Source organism: Cynara cardunculus, unplaced genomic scaffold, assembly GCF_001531365.2.
Source record: "Cynara cardunculus var. scolymus isolate 2C unplaced genomic scaffold, CcrdV1 Un_Scaffold_902, whole genome shotgun sequence".
Classification (NCBI taxonomy): Eukaryota; Viridiplantae; Streptophyta; class Magnoliopsida; order Asterales; family Asteraceae; genus Cynara; species Cynara cardunculus.
The window spans coordinates 75,440-85,157 of NW_020200643.1; positions in this window are offsets into that span (position 1 = coordinate 75,440).

The following is a 9,718-nucleotide window of genomic DNA, read 5'->3' on the forward strand; positions in this document are numbered from 1 at the left end:
TATAAAGATAATAATTAAGTATTATGTTAGAACTCAATGATTATCCTAATTATATTTTATATTTTTTATATTTAAAATTAGATGTTTATCTTGTATTTGATTATGTTTATCTTGTAGTTAGTTACACGAATTCAGATATGGAACTTTAATAAGTTGTGCTTACGCACAATCTACTTGCAATCTTGAGTTTTAAGTAATATGCATTAATAAACAATATTTTACGCATAAAAAGTGGTTTTTAAGAGTTTTTGTCAAATGCTTTATAATATTGTATAATTTTTTATATTATAATTTGATTTAAATTTAATAATAAAATAATTTATTTTTTGTTTAATATTATTAATTTTATAAAGATAATAATTAAATATTATGTTAGAATTCAATGATTATCCTAATTATATTTTAGATTTTTTATATTTAAAATTAGATGTTTATATGTAGTTAGTTACACGAATTCAGATATGGAGCTTTAATAAATTGTACTTACGCACAATCTACTTGCAATCTCAATCTTAAGTTTTAAGTAATATGCATTAATAAACAGTACTTTATGCATAAAAAGTGGTTTTTAAGAATTTTTGTCAAATAATTTATAATATAATATAGATTCTAAAAATTTAATCACTCCAAACATGAAAGTTAATTGGATTTATTAAAACTTTCCTTACCATACCCGTAAAACATTTACCTTATATTTATAAAATAATATATATTGACACATAATATAATTAAAAAGATTATGCATTTATGGGATGTGTAAACTGTCTTTAAAATAAATTAAACTTATTTGACCAATCAAAATCATGAACCAAATGCATATTTTATTTTATTTTAGGGTCTGTTTATCAAATGCTTACTTGAATAAATGCTTACCAAGTTATATTAAATTATCAGATGAATATGATAAGAACCAAAAATCTTACCGGTAAGAACGAGGCAAGGACCGAGAGTCTTACCCGGTAAGTGAGGGCAATGACTCTTACCACATTAAGCTCTTACCGGGTAAATTATTTGCATAAAAAGCCGTTTTTGTTGACTAAAACCTTACCCGGTAAGTTAATAATAATATTGAATTTTTTGGGTAAGTGTTTACCGGGTAAATGTTTGGTAAACGGCTCCTTAACTAAAAAATAATTCAAGTTTTAAGAAATTCAGCATGGATACTCTTTTGAACGAGATAAGACTAAACTTAAACAATTTTATAATAAATAATGAACTTTAATTCCATCTTGAACTCGAGTCTCGCAGCTGTTGAATGCACTTTTAGAGACTCAACTAAACATCACTAGTTTTCAATTCTTTGAGAATCGATGCTCCAAACCCCGTATGGTTTTCGATTTTGTTGGTTTGAAGTCGGCTATGTTCACCTTTACTATTTTTATAATTAATGTATTTGTATCAAATACTCATAAAAGTTTTCTTTTTCAAAAAGTAAGACTCATTTACATCAAAAAAATATTTGAAACCGTTTGTAACACTCTTGAACCTACGGGTGTGCCGCATTTTGGTTTTGAATTTTTTTTTTATCGAACATACATTCAAGTAATAGAAACATTTTATATTGCAACAAGATCAACTAACATCATCAAGGCTAAGAAGTTGTTTACTGTCTCTTACCGAGTGAGAGGTGCTTAACCAGTCGTATATGTTAATATTTAACGTGGCCTCTTTTGATTCCAAAGTATCAGTCAATGATTGCTTGATTGCCCTCGTTTATTGGTAGAATGAATGTTTGCATGTGGTGCAAGAAATAACAATCTACTTTCTATCTTTTTTTTGTTTATAGCATTTTACTTTCATCAGTAAGATATTTTCAAATTATATTTTGAAAAATCTACCCATATAGAATATGTAACATGCTGATTTGAATTTCACGGATATGATATAAATTATAGATTGTTATGTCATGTTATTGTCCATATGAGATGTCTCTCTGTAATATTATTGATGTGGCATTTCTTTTTAAAACATTTTACTTCTTTTTTCTTATTTAGATATTTCACATTGAATCAAACAAGTTTGTAAAAACTTACCATTTCATTAATTAAACATGTTTATAAAAGATCATCTTTTATTGAACTAAAAATGTCAACAAAAGGGTACCAATTGATTGTAACGTTTCTGTAACACCACACTTCACATACTTGCATATAAACATTTACTTCATTCAAAAGAAATACGGATTACACCACATAGGTCCAATTAGTACAAGAAACTTATATACATAATTTACAATCCAAAAACTTCAAAACAAAGTTCTTGCACTATCACATGTATCACAACATATATTTTCAAAATACATCAATCAACAGGTTGATCTTCAAAAACAGCAGATAAATACATAAGAAAAATAATCATATTTCCCCTTCCCCTTATTATCCCGAGACCCTGCTGATCCTACAATGCATATTTTAAAATACAAAATGAGGGTTAGACCTGATGGTCTAGTGAGATACCCTTTCTTTAAAATTATAGGGTGAAAATCACCGAAACTAATTTCCAATCAAAATAATATTATATCAAACGATGCTCATAAAATTAGTTATTGAATTCAGACAATACTTTATTCAATAAGTGTCCTTATCGATCAAAACTTGGTCAATTAGTAATCATAAGGACCAAAGCCCCTTTGGTCCAGCAACCAGAGCTTTTGGTCTTACCAATCAGAACCCCTCTGGTTCAACAACCAGAGTAAGCCCCCCCTTTAAATCAGGTTCACACAACCTAAGAAAACAAAGATAAAACTGAGACCCTCTGGTCCCACAAACAGAGCTTCTGGTCTTACCAACCAGAGCTCCTCTAACAAAAGACAAAGAATCATAGAAATAACTTCACAACAAACTTGAATTCCTCATATGACCAGATGTAAACATCCAAATTTCTAATATTCCCAAATTATTTGCTAAGTATGTTTAATTATTATGTTAAAAGGATATTATGTGAGAAGTTGTGAAGCATGTTATGTCAAAATTTTACTTGGTGTTCTAGTAATGTCCATATAAGAGAGCCTATAATTTAGTGGTTGTTCGGGTTTGAAGTATTAGAATTATACTTCTTAGGAGAATATGAGAGGATTTAGGAAATCTTCACGTCAAATATATATGTAAAACTAATTTTGTTGGGAGATCTTTTCTGAAATATTTTTGTTGGAGGTTATAGATTATCTCTTTATGAACGTGTAGGCGAAAACCTTATAGAAAACGGAGGTTCGAGCGAAAAATTATGAATATTTTAAGTGTTAATAGTCAAAATGGGTACCCAATCGGGTCAACCCGACCCAACTCAGGATTTAGCATAGAAAATTCGATTTTTAGCCCCATTTCATGTCATTTTGAGTGCATAACTCTCTCCCTCTCTCTCTCTCTCTCACTCACACACACACACACACATACTCTAGAGGTGCGATTTACACACACATATGCTCGATTCAAACTCAAATCAAAGAGTAATTACAGGATCTTTAAAGGATTTGATGTCACACCCCGTTAAAGCGGAGACACGAGATGTAACAGGTAAGCAAGTCACAGCAGCAGATAATAAATAACACCATTCAAGTTTACGAAAGTTAGAATTTAACATTTATAACCAAGTTGTAATAGTATACTTCTTTACAAAAACTTCAAAAATGAACTTAATCGGTATCGCCACATATATGCTCCAAAAATTTCATTTCTTACTTAAATCCTGAAAAACATGAAACATAAAACAAGTCAACTACAAAGAAATGGTGAGTTCATGGGTTTTCATATGCACAAAACATTTCAATGCATAAATCATTTCTTGCAAACCTATACACAACTTTTGCACATAATAAATGTAAATCTACAACGATGTTTAAAACTTGAGACGCTACTGAGCCTTTCCTGACCAATGTGNTTGCAAACCTATACACAACTTTTGCACATAATAAATGTAAATCTACAACGATGTTTAAAACTTGAGACGCTACTGAGCCTTTCCTGACCAATGTGCCCCATTATTTTACGAACGATCATAAGTAGCCCGTACACTCACTTAGGTCCCATAGTTCGTAGTAGTACTAATTCAGCGGTGGTCCAAATTTCACATGATTAGACTAATAAAAACATAGGTAATGTGCACCCCTTTCTGGGTGGGACTGTCAACACAATAACGGCTATCCACAATTACCACGCCACGGGGACATGCCCGAGTTAACAAGTAGCGTTTACGGACGGGGACTTTATTTGGAAATATACTCCCAAGTACATCAATTCAACATTTATATCATAGTGCAAAACTGTCAATATTTCATGACATAAACAAATCTTGACTAAACAGTTCTTTAGTCCAACAGTTTTATAAATAAACAGTATAGTTTGCATAACTTCATGTTTTTCCCCCAGTTTATATAAACAAAAAGCATTAAAAGTGGGGCTGTGAATACTCACAAGTTTGCTGATGAATATCCAAGAACTTGATGACGTTTGAAGCGCTAAACGTCCGCCCTAACCTTCCTAAACAGTCCGAAATCCAATAATTAGATCACCTAACGGGTCTCGGTAAAGATAAAGTCAAATTATATCTTATGTAATGCCAACGAGTTTTTAAGAATTAAAGTTGATTCTTGTATTAAATTGTTCTAAAAATAGTTCAGAAATATATATTTTAAAAATCAAAGTCCTTTGCACGAAAAGCTGTCATTTGGTCAGAATGTAAATTCTGTTCTGGAATTTTNCTAAAAATAGTTCAGAAATATATATTTTAAAAATCAAAGTCCTTTGCACGAAAAGCTGTCATTTGGTCAGAATGTAAATTCTGTTCTGGAATTTTCGGTCTCACAAATCACTGTAAAAAGGAACTTTCCAAAAGTCATTTTGTGTCCAAATTTTTATCTCATCAATAATAATGAGTTAAACAGAGTTTTCCCAAATATCAAGAATTTTGGTTGGGTTTAAGGCATTCATCATTACCCTACCACTTTGAGTGACACAGTCCCCAAGACAGATTGCACATTGTTCAAGTGACGGCCATTTGGGGGGGTCTAAACTCATCATTTTTCAGTGATATTAACTTTATTTTAAAGATAACACATAAGGCTAACGTCCAAAAAAAAAAAATCACCCATTTCCATAGAGTTTTGAAGAAGATATAACCGATTTAAGATGTATGCAAGATTCTGTCAGCAATGCTCTTTTTGCACCATAATCTTGTATCAAGAACTTGAAATCTCAAATCGTAATTTTTTTGAGTGAGACCAGTTGCATTAGAAAGATAACTCATCAAAGTACGTTTTGGAAGAAAAATCAGAACATTTGGACTTTTATTTTGAAAGATACAATCGACACAAGTGCTAACAGAATCTGTCAGTTTTAAAAATTCATCTTTTCATGATTAAATTCCACATGCAATGTAGTTTTCTCCTACTTCCTTAGAGTTCAAAGTTCGTGGATCATAGATTATCATTTTGAAGACGTTTTAATGTCTTTGATGTATAATCTCCCCTTTTGAATTCTCCAGAAATTTTAATTACAAGAACGAAAAGTAGGTGTAGAAGAATGAGAATCTTTGTTATTATAAGAATGTAAGATAACTAGACTAATATCTTTCGCTTGAAATCTTGAATATTCTTTATGATTGACAGATTTTTAATGATGCTTGAAGATGAACTCGGCTAGAGGGGTTTGATTTAGAGAGAGAGAGAGAGAGAGAGAGAGAGATTAGGGAGAGGAAAGGTTTCTTTTGCAAAATGAGGATGAAAAATGAGAGTTTTCAAAGAATGTGGGATATTTATATGTGGGTTTAAAGAAATGAAATGGGCTGGCCTCTTAAGGCCCAAGTCCAATAATTTTTTTTTAATTTTCTTTTAAACAAAATAAAGCCCATTTAAACTTATAACAAAAATACAATTTGCCAAACATTGATAAAAATAACATTATTAAATCAAAACTCCACCTTTTTGGTAAAATTATTTGGACATTCAAATGAGAATTTTGTATTTTAATTTGGACTTTATAATATAAACTTTATTATATTTGAAGCATTTTTAATATATTTGGCATTACATAAGTTAACTTTATCAGTTACCCGTCGGAACAAGGTTTTCTGAACTATATTTTGGGAATCAAGCCAGATGAATTCTAATCAACATGACTAGATCCTAATAAAATATAATTCTAAATATAGAAACCCTATAAAGGTGCTAACCTTGACGCTCCAAAAATGAAGGATGTCACAGTCTCCCCATGCCAGAAGAATTTCGTCCCGAAATTTTATTCGTCAATTTCTAGATCATGACTCGTTTGAGAATAAGTGGGGATACTTGCTTTTCATAAAATCCTCTTTTTCCCACGTGTACTCCGGTCCATGCCTCGAAGTCCAATGAACTTTTACAATTGGGATTTTGCTACACCTCAACTGCTTGACTTCTCTATCCATGATTTCTATTGGTTTTTCAATGAAGCGCAGATGGTCATTAATTTGTATATCTCCAACGGTATGATCAGTGTTTCATCGGTTAAGCACTTTCTGAGATTTGATACATGAAATGTATCATGAATAGCGCTCAGCTCTTGTGGCAATTTGAACTTATATGCCACTGGTCCAATTCTCTTAGATACTTCAAATGGACCAATATATCGGGGACCCAATTTACCTCTTTTCCCAAAATGCATTAATCCTTTCTAGGGTGAGACTTTTAAGAGTACTTTATCCTTTTTTTGAAACTCTAGTGGTCTCCTCCGATTATCAATATAACTTTTCTGGCGATCTCTTGCAGCTTTGAGTCGATCCTTGATAGTTACAATCTTGTCAGTAGTTTTCTGGATAACATCAGGTCTAGTTAATTGCTGATCGCCAATTTCTAGCCAACTAAGTGGAGATCTGCACTTGCGTCCATATAATGCTTCATAAGGCCCACATTGAATACTGGCATGATAGCTGTTGTTGTATGCAAATTTGACTAACGGAAGGTGCATATCCCAGCTTCCACCAAAATCTATGGCACATGTGCGTAACATGTCTTCCAGTGTCTGGATTGTTCTTTCCGTCTGCCCATCCGTTTGAGGGTGGTACGAAGTACTTAGATCTAGACGTGTACCCAACCCTCCATGAAGTGATTGCCAAAATCTTGACGTAAATTGACTGTCCCTATCCGAGATAATGGAGATAGGTACTCCATGCCGAGTAATGATTTCATTTATGTAAATCTGGGCCAGCTTCTCCATCTTATAATCTTCTCGGATCGGTAGAAAATGAGCAGATTTTGTCAGTCGATCTATAATCACCCAGATTGTATCATGCCTTTCCCAGTTCTGGGCAACTTTGTGATGAAATTCATTGATATTTGTTCCCACTTCCATTGGGGAATCTCGGGTTGTTGAAGTAGACCAGATGGTTTTTGGTGTTCAGCCTTGACCATTGCACAAGTTAAACACTTGCTTACATATAGTGCAATGTCTTTCTTCATTCCAGGCCACCAATAGTGTTCTTTAAGATCCTTATACATCTTATCCGCTCCCGGGTGAACTGAGTATTTTGATCGATGGGCTTCATCCAAAATTATAGATTTAAGATTGCCAATTTTTGGTATCCAAACCTTGTCTCCCAAGTAATACACTTCATTTGATTTCAGTTGAAACTTAGTCTCTATGTGGTGTAGGGTCTCATTCTTCAAATTCTCCTTCTTTAATGCTTCCTTTTGATCCTCGAGAATTTGTGCCTTTAGAATGGTGTTTACTATTGCTCCCAAAGCCCTCACCCTTGTTAGTTTCACTCTTTCCTTCCTACTCAGAGCATCGGCTACCACATTTGCTTTGCCGGGATGATACTTGATTTCACAGTCGTAATCACTAAGTAGTTCTACCCATATTCTTTGCCTCATATTTAACATCTTCTGATTGAGGATTGTTGAAGGATTTTATGATCAGTGAACACAGTGCACTTGGTACCATAAAGGTAGTGTCTCCATATCTTAAATGCAAATACTACGGCCCCCAAATTCTAGGTCATGCGTAGTATAGTTCTTCTCATGCACTTTGAGTTGCCTTGAAGCATATGCAATGACCTTATCTTTTTTTCATTAGTACGCATCCTAAGCCTTGATGTGATGCGTCACCATAGACCACAAAGTTTTCCGAACCCTCTGGTAAGGATAAAATAGGTGCATTACATAGTCTCTACTTAAGGGTCTCGAATGATTCTTCCTGTTTCTCTCCCCAAACAATCTTCTTGTCTTTCTAAGTTAAAACTATGAGTGGTTGCGCAATTTTTGAGAAATTAGCAATGAATCGCCGATAATAGCCTGCTAAACCAAGAAATTGACGAATTTCCTTCGAGGTTCTTGGGGCTTCCCATTTTTTAGGCCTTAATCTTGGCAGGATCTACCTGAATCCCTTTTTCATTAACCACGTGACCAAGAAATTTTACTTCACGAATCCAGAATTCGCATTTGGAGAATTTTGCGTACAATTTCTGGTTCCGAAGTAGTTCTAATATCATCCTCAAGTGTTGCTCATGATCCTTCTTACTTCGTAATAAATTAGTATGTCGTCTATGAAAATGATTACAAATTTATCCAGGTATGGTCTGCAAACCCTATTCATCAGATCCATAAAGACCGCCGGTGCATTGGTTAGCCCGAATGGCATAACCAAAAGTTCGTCATGACTGTATCGGGTCCTGAACGCCGTTTTGGGGGTGTCCTCTTCTCGAATTCTCACTTGATGATATCCGGATCGTAAATCGATCTTTGAAAAGTATACAACACCTTGGAGTTGATCGAATAAATCATCGATTCTAAGAAGAGGGTATCTATTCTTGATGGTCAACTTATTAAGTTTCCTGTAATCAATGCACATTCTCATTGACCCGTCTTTCTTCTTGACGAATAGAACTGGTGCACCCCATGGTGAGAAATTAGGTCTTATGAATCCTTTATCCAATAATTCTTGGAGTTGACTTGACAATACTTGCATTTCTGATGGGGCCGATCGATATGGTGCTTTTGCCACTGGGCTGCTCCAGGGATTAAGTCGATACCAAATTCGACTTGTCTTGGCGGGGATATTCCTGGTAATTCCTCGGGAAATACATCAGGAAACTCCTGAACTACAGGGTAATCATCAATACATTTCTCTCTGACCTTCTTATCAAAAACATGTGCCAAAAATGCAACATAATTCCTCCTTAAGTACTTCTACATTTTCATGCATGATACTATCTGTTATATCCCAGATCTGACAGTAGAACGATTTACACTAGAAGTTTGTAAGAGAAAGTAAACAAGAAGATTAAACAGAGAAATAGCGGCTGCTTTTCATTTATTGAAAATAGAAATTACAAACTCTCAAGAAACCCTAATCGACTCTCATATGATTTTGAATCTATCTATTACACAGAGAATTCTCTTGATGCTCTTYAATGACTTTTTCTCTATCTGAAACACTCTATTTATAGGCAATAACCCACGAAACCTGGATAARTTTGACGCTATCCAGAACAGGAATAGCCTTATCCAGAATAAGGAATCTGAAGATAGTCGTCTAAAAGATAACAGAGGACGGCACAGCCAGAGAGTCTCTTGTCAAAAMBAACAGAGGCTCTGTTAGCATCACCAGAGGCTCTGTGAGCACTCACAGAAGCTCTGGTCTTCACAGAGGGGCTCTAGTCCAAGGGACTTAGAGTCCAAGAACTCTGGTCCTTACAGAGCCTTGCAGAGGCTCTGGTTACCACAGAAGCTCTGTAGTATTTGAAAGAGGCT